General features: G+C 38.2%; 1 protein-coding gene across 1 annotated transcript in view; it reads right to left on the reverse strand.

The window, feature by feature from the left end:
* ANK3 (ankyrin 3) overlaps positions 1 to 10,312 on the reverse strand; it is a 743,189-nt gene that overhangs the window by 195,487 nt on the left and 537,390 nt on the right. The gene's annotated exons all lie outside the window — the stretch shown is intronic.

Consider the following 10,312-nt stretch of genomic DNA (forward strand, 5'->3'; position numbering starts at 1 on the left):
TCCCTCCCCCCCCATACAAATAATTCTCACGTGCTCTCAATCTCTAGAAATTGATTAATACATTGAATGTATAATGTTACTTAGGGTGGGTCCTCAATCTAAAAGCAATTCTTCAATTGCAAACAACAGCAGTGACCTCCAATTGGAAAATGCTTGACAACGGGATCGAGGGAGGCTGCCTCAAAAAGGCAACACATGCAGTTGGACCAGACAGGAGAGAGGATGCAGAGTTGCCATAGTAACATTATGGGAGGGCAATGAAATTGTATGAGGTAATAATTTTTTTTTTCCAATTCCCTTGATTTTTAAAGCACTAACATAATGAACAAGTTTTCCCTGGGCAGAATTCTGAAGTGATGCAAACTGGCTAGTCCAGATCTCATATTTCATCCCAGTGACAGTAATCTCATTAGTGAGGTGGAGAAGTGCACTTTGCTGGCTGGGCAGAATGCTCTCTTGTGTTAGCCTCAGAGCAAAACCTTGCACACATGAAGGTCAAAACGACTTTCTTTCAGGTCTGATTTTTCTGAAAAGCATGGAGGAGTACATTAAGGCATTACATCTAGGAAGATGAACCCAGAATATATCCTTAACAGGACAAATTTGCTCAAAGCCAATGCTGGTTGACAGGAATTCATGACTTGGAAAGTATTTTCAAGAAAAGACACTTATTTCACTTCTATTCTCTAGGTCTCATTCTTTTTAATTCCAAAACAACAACAACAACAAAAACCTCCCAATCTAGCCAAAGATAAACTAAAAGATATCAGTTACAGGGACCAGCAGTTAGTGTAATGGCTATGTCGCTGGACTCCCACGTAGTCGACAGTGTTTCGAGTCCCGGACCCAGTGGCTTAAACTCACGCCAGGCGCGTGTGCATGTGTGCCCAAGATTCTGAGAGGAGAACGGAGGAGAAGGGATTGGGGCGTGGCCATCCCCCCTGGGGGGTGATTTCTCGCTTTCTGTCTCTCTGTCTGTCTCTGTCTGTCTGGTGAGCGCACATGCCCTATAGCAAAAACCTCTCAAAAAAAAAAAAAGGTATCGGTTACAATCTAATTGCAAAGCTATTCTCATATTGGTATTTTCACTGTAAATTCTGACTATTTTCTCTTTTATGTGAGTTAGGCAGTTGTAGGGTTGAAAGAAAGTGAAATCACATATTTCGGATGCCTGGTATCTTTCAGACACTTTATATTTGTGATCTTAATGGTAATTCCATGAGAAAAGCATCAGTAGTTCCATTGATAAATGAGAAAGCTGCTCCAAGGGATTCATGTACTTACCCAAGGTGACATGGCAAGGAAACGGCTGGAATTAGAGTTATAGTCAGGCTGGCCTCTGCCCGGAGGATTGGATTTCTTCCACCATGCCAAGTAGTCTCTTCAGAAATACCAGCATCCAATGTTCTTTTAAGATCAGGAATTCATTCCTGCCATTTATACATAGGAGGGAGAACTCTCTCTAATTCCCTCCCTTGTTCTACTGCCATACATTCTATATGTTTAAAATTAAACCAAATTAAGATAAAATCCATCTGTGCTCTCTCTGTATGGAAAATTACAGCCCTCTTTCTGAAACTAGAGCACACCCGTTTGCTATTTGTTTGTATTTTTCCACTCCTTTGTGCTTTTCTGTTTCTCCTTTCTTGTCCTTCTTCAGGTTGAGTATTATTTAAGTATTCTAATTATTCAATAATCATTGTCTATTTCTTCTTTGGCTTTTCAGCTAAACCTTTTTTTTTTTTTTTTGGGGGGGGGCAGTTGTCTTAGAAATTATAATAAGTATCCTTATCATAGTCTAATTCATTATGTTATATAGTCACAACATTAATATTATATACAGTACATAATTAATATACCACTTCATGTATAAGATGAAAATCTGTAACATTTCATTTACACTATTGTATTTGTGTGCTATATATTTTATTTGTATATATTTTACAGACTTCATAACAGATGACACTTTTGTTTAAACAACTGACTTTACTTTTAGGCTTTTGCCATAAAGGGTCTGCACTTGTCAGAGAGAGAGAGAGAGAGAGAGAGAGAGAGAGAGAGAGAGGAAAAGAAATCGCTCCCTGGGGGAATGGCCACACTGCAATCCCTTCTCTCAGGATTTTGGGCATGCACACACTTGTGCCTGGCATGATTTTCAAGCTGCTGGGTCCAGGATTTGAATTTCAGTTGGCCAAGTGGGAATTCAGTGCTTTATCCACCACTTCACCTGATGTCACTAAATAATCAACTTTTAAATAACTTAAAAAGACTTTTACATTTAGCCATATATTTACTGCTTTTTCCTCTTCTTTCCTGAATTTATTTAGTTCCAAACTTCTATGTGGTATCATTTCTATTAAATGGAAGGAATTCCTTTAGTGATTAATTATCTCAGTTTTGCTTATCTAAAACTTTTAGCCTTTTATTAGTATATTTTTACTGTATGTAAATTCTAGGTTGACAGATATCTTTTATTTACACTTTGAAGATGTTCCATTGTCTTCTGGCTTTCAGTGTTTCTGATGAGAAGTCAGTTCACATTCTCATTGTTGCTTTCCCATTGACAATGTGTCTTTTTCTCCAGTTATTTAAAATTTTTTCCATTTCCGTTTTATAGCAGTTTCAATATGAAGTGCTTCTGCATGGTTCTCTTTGTATTTATTCTCCTTAGGGTATTGCTAAAGTTTCCTGATCATGGGGTTGCAGTTTATCATTGAATTCTGAAATTAAATATACTTTTATGCCTCATTCACTTTCTCTTCTGCCTCCCGTATTCCACTGCATGGATTTAGTCAACTTCCTATTATTCCATAGGTGGAATATGGTGTATCCACATGGTGTATTTGATTTTTTTTTTATTTCTGTGTTTTACTATGAATGGTTTCTATGTTTTTTTGTTCAAGTCCACCAATTCTTTCCTCTTTTGTATTTATTTTGCTTTTTATACCACCCCAATAATTTTTATATTCAGATTTTGTGGTTTTCAATTCTAGAATTGCCACCTATTTTATGATAATTTAAAGAATGTAATTTTAAGTTTTTCTTTCTTTTATTAGTGAAAGAGGAAGGCAGAGAAAAAAGAGGTGGGGAAGGGGGGGCACCTCAATAGAGTCTCACTCTGCAGTCCCTACCCCCAGCCTTCCCAGCCAGTCAGGACCATAGATACAAATGCCCAGTATGTAAATATTGACCAGAGAACCAAACCCATGATCTATGATTTTCCAAACTGACCCAGCTTTGCTTGAATAACACATCACTGTTGCCACACCAAGCTGGTCCTTTTTTTTTTCTACAGATTATTTAACATATTCATCATAGGCATTTTAAAGTCTGTCAATGCCAATGGCTGAGTCATCTGTGGGTCCATTTCTATTTTTTATTTCCCATAGGGCACATGCGTTTGCCAGAGAAAGAGAGACAGACAGACCCAGTGAGAAGGAAAGTAAGAAATCACCCCTCAGGATGGCCATACTGCAATCCCTTCTCTTCCCTCTTCTCCTGGGATTTTGGGCATGCATGTACATGCATCTGGTATGTTTCAAACTGACAGGTCCAGAACTCCAACCATGGTTAGCCATATGGAAGTCTAGTGCCTTAACCACTATGCAACCTGGGGACCCTGTTTGTATTATTTTACTTTTCTTTGGTTGTAGGCCACATTCTATAGTTGACTTAGTAAATTTTTTTTAAGAGAGATTAGTAATTTAGTATTTTTAGTAATTTTTTTAAGAGAGATTTTTGGTATAGGGTGCATGCACTCATTGGAGAGACAGAGAGGCAGAAAACAAGAGGGGGGATGGCCATACTGTAATTCCTTCTCCTCCATTCTCTGCTCAGGATCCTGGGTATGCACACACATGTGCCCGACATGAGTTTTAAGTCACTGGGTCTGGGACTCGAACCCTAGTTGACTACAAGGGAGTCCAGCGATGTGACCATTATGCCACCCACTGGCCCCTTGTTTAGTATTTTTAAAATTATGAGTGATGTGTTTGTTATAAAGAGTCTGGAACTTATAGCAGCTTGATTTTATCCAGAGATTATGATTTCTCATCAGCAGGAGGCTTAGTCTAATGGAAGATCCTCCACCATTACTTGAAGTCAGAGCTTTCATAAATTTGAGTGAAAATCGGGTATGTAGTCTCTACACACAACACCATCATAGCTTGTGTTTGTTTCTATCATATATCACTTGAAGAATTTTCTTCTATAAATATGTAGGACAATTCTTCACATTTTAGTCAGTAGATCCTGAATAACCTGTTATAAAATAACATTTTAAATATATAAATATGCTTTTTAGTTAGTTCTTATAGATGTTCCATGTTTAGAAAAATTCAAATATTTACAATGAAAACTCATACATTTATTTATTGTGTCTTTCCTTTGGAGAAGGGGGATAATTATGATATTTTTATAATTATAGTTGATAGCTATAGTGTACTGAAGTGCCTAACTAATGTCAAGTATTTAAAAGAAATTGGTTGTATTACCAACACACATCAAGGGAGAGTAGGAGAAAAAGTAGATTAATTTCAGACCCACTTGCACTTGGAACTACTCACTAATTAACTGAAATAATACCTTTCCTGAGACTGCTTTGTCGATTCTTTGGGAAAACCAGGCTTACGACATTTACCCAATAATTTTAGATCTCTAATTTGACAAGGGAAACGAGGTTCCCCTAATATGGTATAAAATCATAGGAGAGGAAAAAGAGAAAAAAAAGATGCTCCCTCAGAACTCTCTGCAATTGTCAAAAACATTATTTGCTTCAGAGACTCTCATGTTTTGAAAGCTAAGGGCATTTAATGATCACTTGTCCTTATTTTAATTTAAATAAATATGTTCAATTAATATCTAATGTTCCTGATACAAAATGAAAAAATAAAAATATTTTTGAATAACAGAAATATTGTCAATCTTGATTAATGCAGAACCCAGAGTCTTTTATACCATTTCAAAAGTTTTTATTCAACCAGTCTAAGATAGTCAACACGCCAGTCTTAGAATTCTAAAGAGAGAGTATTTTAGAATCTGCTCTTTGAGATTTTTATGACTTTGAAATATTTAATATTTTCTTCAAGGATTTATTTTTAACTAAGACAACCACAACCCTGGAAATTTAATGGAAAGCAATGTTGATATCATATTTCTTTTTATTTAATATTTAATCTGAGGAAATAGAACCAATTCTATTTCTGGGAAAGCATAGGCCGAAATTACAGGACAGCTTAGTGTCCCTGACACCTTCCCTGAGAGTAAATATTTAACAGTTGACAAGTTGAAGGTGTTCTGAAAAACCCTTCCACTACCTGTGCACAAGTACCTCTTTATTCTCATAAATGAATTGGAAATTGAAAGCTATTAACTTTAGGGGAACAAAAATGACATTACCCCAGGATCGATCAAAGTCAAGTAGATTAAAATCGCTTGACAAATATAACCTTAAGGACTGTATCTTATCTCAATCTATTTGGCAAATACTCATTGAGCATCTAGCGTATACCGGCGAGTATTCCGAGTATGCACGGAGGTGAGTGTGTCCGCCCTGGTGTTGCAGCAATGACTGTAGTAATGGATTACATGGAAATGTAGGAGTGGTACCTTGCTAGAAAGGCTGGAAGTTGGAAGGAGGATGGTTAGAGTAACATTCTAGGAATCGAAGTATTTCTACCTAGAACTGTACATCTTCTCTGAAGCACTAAATCCAAGCACAGCTAGTCTTTATCATTAGATAAGAAATCAGTAAAAAGAGATATAGAACCCAAGTCTTGAAAAATGTTCTGAATCTGATTTAGGGTCCATAATGAGTCTCTTCTTGGGCTGCAAATTAACGTAAAGGAAAATGAAAATGCAAGGGACTGTCTGTTGCAAAGTGTCTTCCTTTAACAGGTACAAAACACTCATGCTAGCTTTGGAAAGAACAAGAGTTCAGTGGAAAGAAATAGCAATTCATTCTTAGCAAAGCATTTAGTCTAGAAAGAAACAAAGCCATTAAGATCGTGTTAAAAATAACTTCATAAATCATTTTAAAATGTTGATGTTGCATATAGACCAGATTGAAAACTTTGCCTTGATATATTTCCATTTCTTACACTTCTCACCATTATTACAGAGATACTCTATATGCTTATCCTGGGCTGTGATCTAGAGCTTAAGTGAACAAGCCAGTTGATATTAGTCAGCATTATGGAACTGGGAAAATGGGAACAGCTTTCTTAAGAGAAGGTAAATAAAAATATGAAGCCTCTGTGGCTCATCAGGTCCTAGCTAAACTCCTCCAGGGAGATTCCTACATAATCATCCTGATTTTTACAGTAACTAATTATTCTGACAGTTACCATATCCAGCGCCCTTCCAGCAGAAAGGCTTAGGCAATAACCAGAAACAACTCCCTGTCTGTACTGGGAAGGAAGCAGACTCAGGATGGTGAACTTTTCTCAGGTCACAATCTCACCACTTGCCAGTTACACTTAAGACTAGGGGCTGGGCACTAGGAAAATAAACTCATTTATTCTGCTTTCTCATCTGGTAAGGTCTTGCTCACATCCTACCTAAATTACTCTGACTATAATTCAAGGGTTTTTTTGAATTTTTTATTTAACTTTATTTATTTGTTTATTTATTTATTCATTCACACCCAACAAGAGAGGGACAGAGGGGGAGAGAGAGAGAAAGAGAGAGAGAGAGTGAGAGAGAGAGAGAGAGGGAGGGAGGGAGGGAAAGCAAGAAAGCAAGAAAGCAAGCCAACAGGTCTAGGACTCGAACCGTGGTTGGCCATGTGGGAGTCCAGCACCCTTAACCACCATGCCACCTGCCAGCCTCCTTTCATTTATTATCTTAAATGAAAAGGCTCTAAAAGTCTTCTTTTCAGCTAATTCTTTTATCAGGGAATCAGGCCTTTTAAGGAATAGTGCAAAAGGGAAGAAATCCTCCACAGTGCTTGGCTCAGAGATGATTTCTCGCCTCTAAACACAGGGGACTGGTGTGCACCAGGTCAGAGTTGTTGAATGCGACATGGTAGTGGCAGTAGTAGTAGGAGGATGGCTAGTAACAATATCTGTTCTCTCGAAAGCTACTGGATTGAGCAGTTAGAACTTGTAGTATGGAAAATTCTACCTCCTGGTTTTAGACTTACCTCCCAGACTTTGGACAGTTTAGCTCTCTCCCTCATTTTCCGACACCCGCCCCAATCACTATTTAATCATTTCGACAAGAGAGAAGAGAAGCTTTGATGAAGAGAACATAACATACTGTACATATTTTAGGTATATATTACCCTTTCTCCATTTAGTCTGTCAAGAATTCGGTCTCTGCACAACTGACATCCTTCCCTCAACCCACTCCGTGCAGAGAGAAAAAAGAGCAACTGGCTCTCCAAGACTTCCCTTCACATCCACGTGTTAGTCACACAATACTGGAGAAAGGTAAAACCAATAAAAGTTAAATGGGAGTAAAAAGGAGCCCGCATCTTTGCTGAAAATATGGCATTCTTGCAGAATGGGCAGGCAAAGTAGCACAGAAGCCAAGTCGTACAGCCAAGCTCGCCTATCTACATTATTACATATCGCTGATGTTTTATTGTGAAGAACTTTTTACACTGCATGTCCTTAAAAATGAGGTCTGAATTTCCTGCATACCTTGTCTCCTCCTTGTGCACCAAATGCAGCATGTATACGTTTGATAAATGATGCAAAATGATCGACATGCCATTTCCCTGTGCTGGTGATGGACGACTGTATCAAAGAGGGTGAAATAAGCTGATTTCCAGTCCACACATCCACTAAAACCCCAGCCAGGTATTCAGGCATCTCTTCAAGCTTCTCTCCTTGGCTTGGTTTGTTTAACTCTCATTTTCCTTCACAAAGATTTCCCCTATTACAAATGGTCCTTTACTGCCATGTGATAATTGAGTGGTATAAACTATACGGCTTTGCTCTTTTTTCTTCTTCTTTTTTTTTTCTTTGTTTGGAGAGGTTTTTTTCTTATTGGGCGCTTGCGCTCACCAGAAAGACAGAGAGAGAGAAAGCGAGAAATCACCCCCAGGAGGGGATGGCCACACTGCAATCTCGTCTGCTCCATTCTCCTCTTGGGATCTTGGGCACGCTTGCACATGCACCCATGCACCCAGCGTGAGTTTAAGCCACCGGGTCCAGGACTTGAACCACAGTTGACTACATGGGAGTCCAGCAACATAGCAATTACGCTAACTGCTGGTCCCTGCTCTTTATTCTTTACAACCTTTTTAAGTAGCTTAGCAGAAGACTCTTGCCATTTAAAGCAATGGTATTGCTTATCACTGAAATGATGCAAAGTCAGTTTAATGAGACCTCTCTTGAACTTACTCCCAAGTCAGACAGTCCTTCAGGGGCCAATCTTTATCTTCCTTCATGTACTTCTCTATTGTACAACAGAATGCTTGTTCTTCTCTCCCTTCCCCTTCCTGTTTCTGTCCCCCTTCCCCTTTCTTCCCTCCTTTCCTCCCTTTCTTAAGGCATATACATGGTGTTCAGGTTCAATAGTCATCAGGAAAAAGAAATCTGAATTTCCTGCCAAATACCCATGCTGGGCTGTTATTAGGTAGAGAGGACAGAAGACAAACTAGTCGTGGGGCAGGGAAAGCGTCACTGCGTCTTCCTCTTTCACTCTTTGTCTGACCCACAGCAGACACTCGGTAGTCATTTACTTGTCATGTGAGTAATAAATAAAATACTAAATCAAAGTGCTGAAGAAATCAAGTCGAGGTGACCAAACCAATTTCAGAAATATGGAGATGAGGATTTTTGGAAGGACAAAGTACAGGATTACAGCAGGGCCACTTACAAGACAAGGACTTTATCTACAACCTCTAGGTATGTGGATGGTTATCATGAGACTCCCTTTTTATTAGGCTGGCTCTGTTCAGACCTTGTAACAAAACCTGAAAACAAAAATCTCTTACAAGTTTAATACTAACTGGAGCTCTGAGTTATGGCTGGGATTTATTTCTGATTGCTTTATGCCGGCACAATTTACAGACATTATCTTGACCATGGTAACAAACTTGAAACTATTAACTTTATTTTCAAATAAAGTAAAGGAAGCAGAAAGGTCAAACAGCCTAACTAAATCAACTAGCTAATCTGGATTCAAACCAGATTGTATGTCTTAGGGTTTTGTTTTTTTTTTTTCCTCCTAATTACAAAGCTTCTCACTGAATGATCAAAATGCCAAATACCAAGCAAGAAAGATTTGTGGTTTTTTTTTTTTACATGAAAAAATTTAATAATGGTAAAATATACACAATATATTTGGTTGTTGGAAAAGTCATGACCTATTTCTCTCTGCAAAAATGTGTCATAACTTTCTTGATGACCCAATAAAAATCTACTTTCACAGTCATTCTTAAGTGTCTATTTCATTTGTGTTAACTATATTAACATTGCATAACAGATCTCTGGAACTTTTTCGTTTTGTATCAATTAAACGGAAACTCTACTTATGGAGTAACTCTTCATCTCCCTCACCCCAGACCCTGGCAACCAGCGTTCTACTTACTGTTCCTGTGATTCCACCGGCTCTAGATCTCTCACAATAAGTGGAACCAAACAGGATCTGTCCTTTTCTCATTGGCTTATTTTGCTTAGTCTAATGACCTCAAGGTTCATCCATGTTGTATAGCTTGTGACAAAACTATTCATTTTCAAGGCTGAATAATACTCCATTGCATGTATATACCACTTTTTCACTGACTCTTCTGTCAATGGACATTTGGAAAGCCTCCACCTCTTTGAGATTACAAATAAAAATTTTTCCAGAGCCTGTTTTCAATTCTTTTTGACATACTGTCAGAAGTGAGATTTATGGATCTTAGGCCAATTCAGTGTTTACTCTGTGGCGGGACCTCCACACTGTTTCTCAAGCAGCTGCACTATTTCACATTCCTACTGGGAGTGCATGTTGTGGACAGATGGGTTTATAAACAGAATGACCATCCATGTTAGTATCTAATTGACCACATGGCTCAGCTTGGAGTCAAGTAAGAGTTCTTAAAAATAAAACTCAAAAAAACCTCTAACCCTTAGACCTTGTTCCTAGAACTAAAGCTAGGCACTATTTAAACATGTATTTTATATACACACACACCCACACACAAACACACACAGGTGGTTACTCCCCCCTTTTTTTGTTTTAGACATTTTTTTTTTGCTATAGAATGTGTGTGCATGCCAGAGGGACAGAGAGACAGAAAACAAGAAATCATCCCCTGGAAAGATGGCCATGCCGCAATCCCTTCTCCATTCTCCTCTCTGGATCTTGGGTGCACACA

The sequence above is a fragment of the Tupaia chinensis genome, unplaced genomic scaffold (genome assembly GCF_000334495.1).
Source record: "Tupaia chinensis unplaced genomic scaffold, TupChi_1.0 Scaffold000199_1, whole genome shotgun sequence".
Lineage (NCBI taxonomy): Eukaryota > Metazoa > Chordata > Mammalia > Scandentia > Tupaiidae > Tupaia > Tupaia belangeri.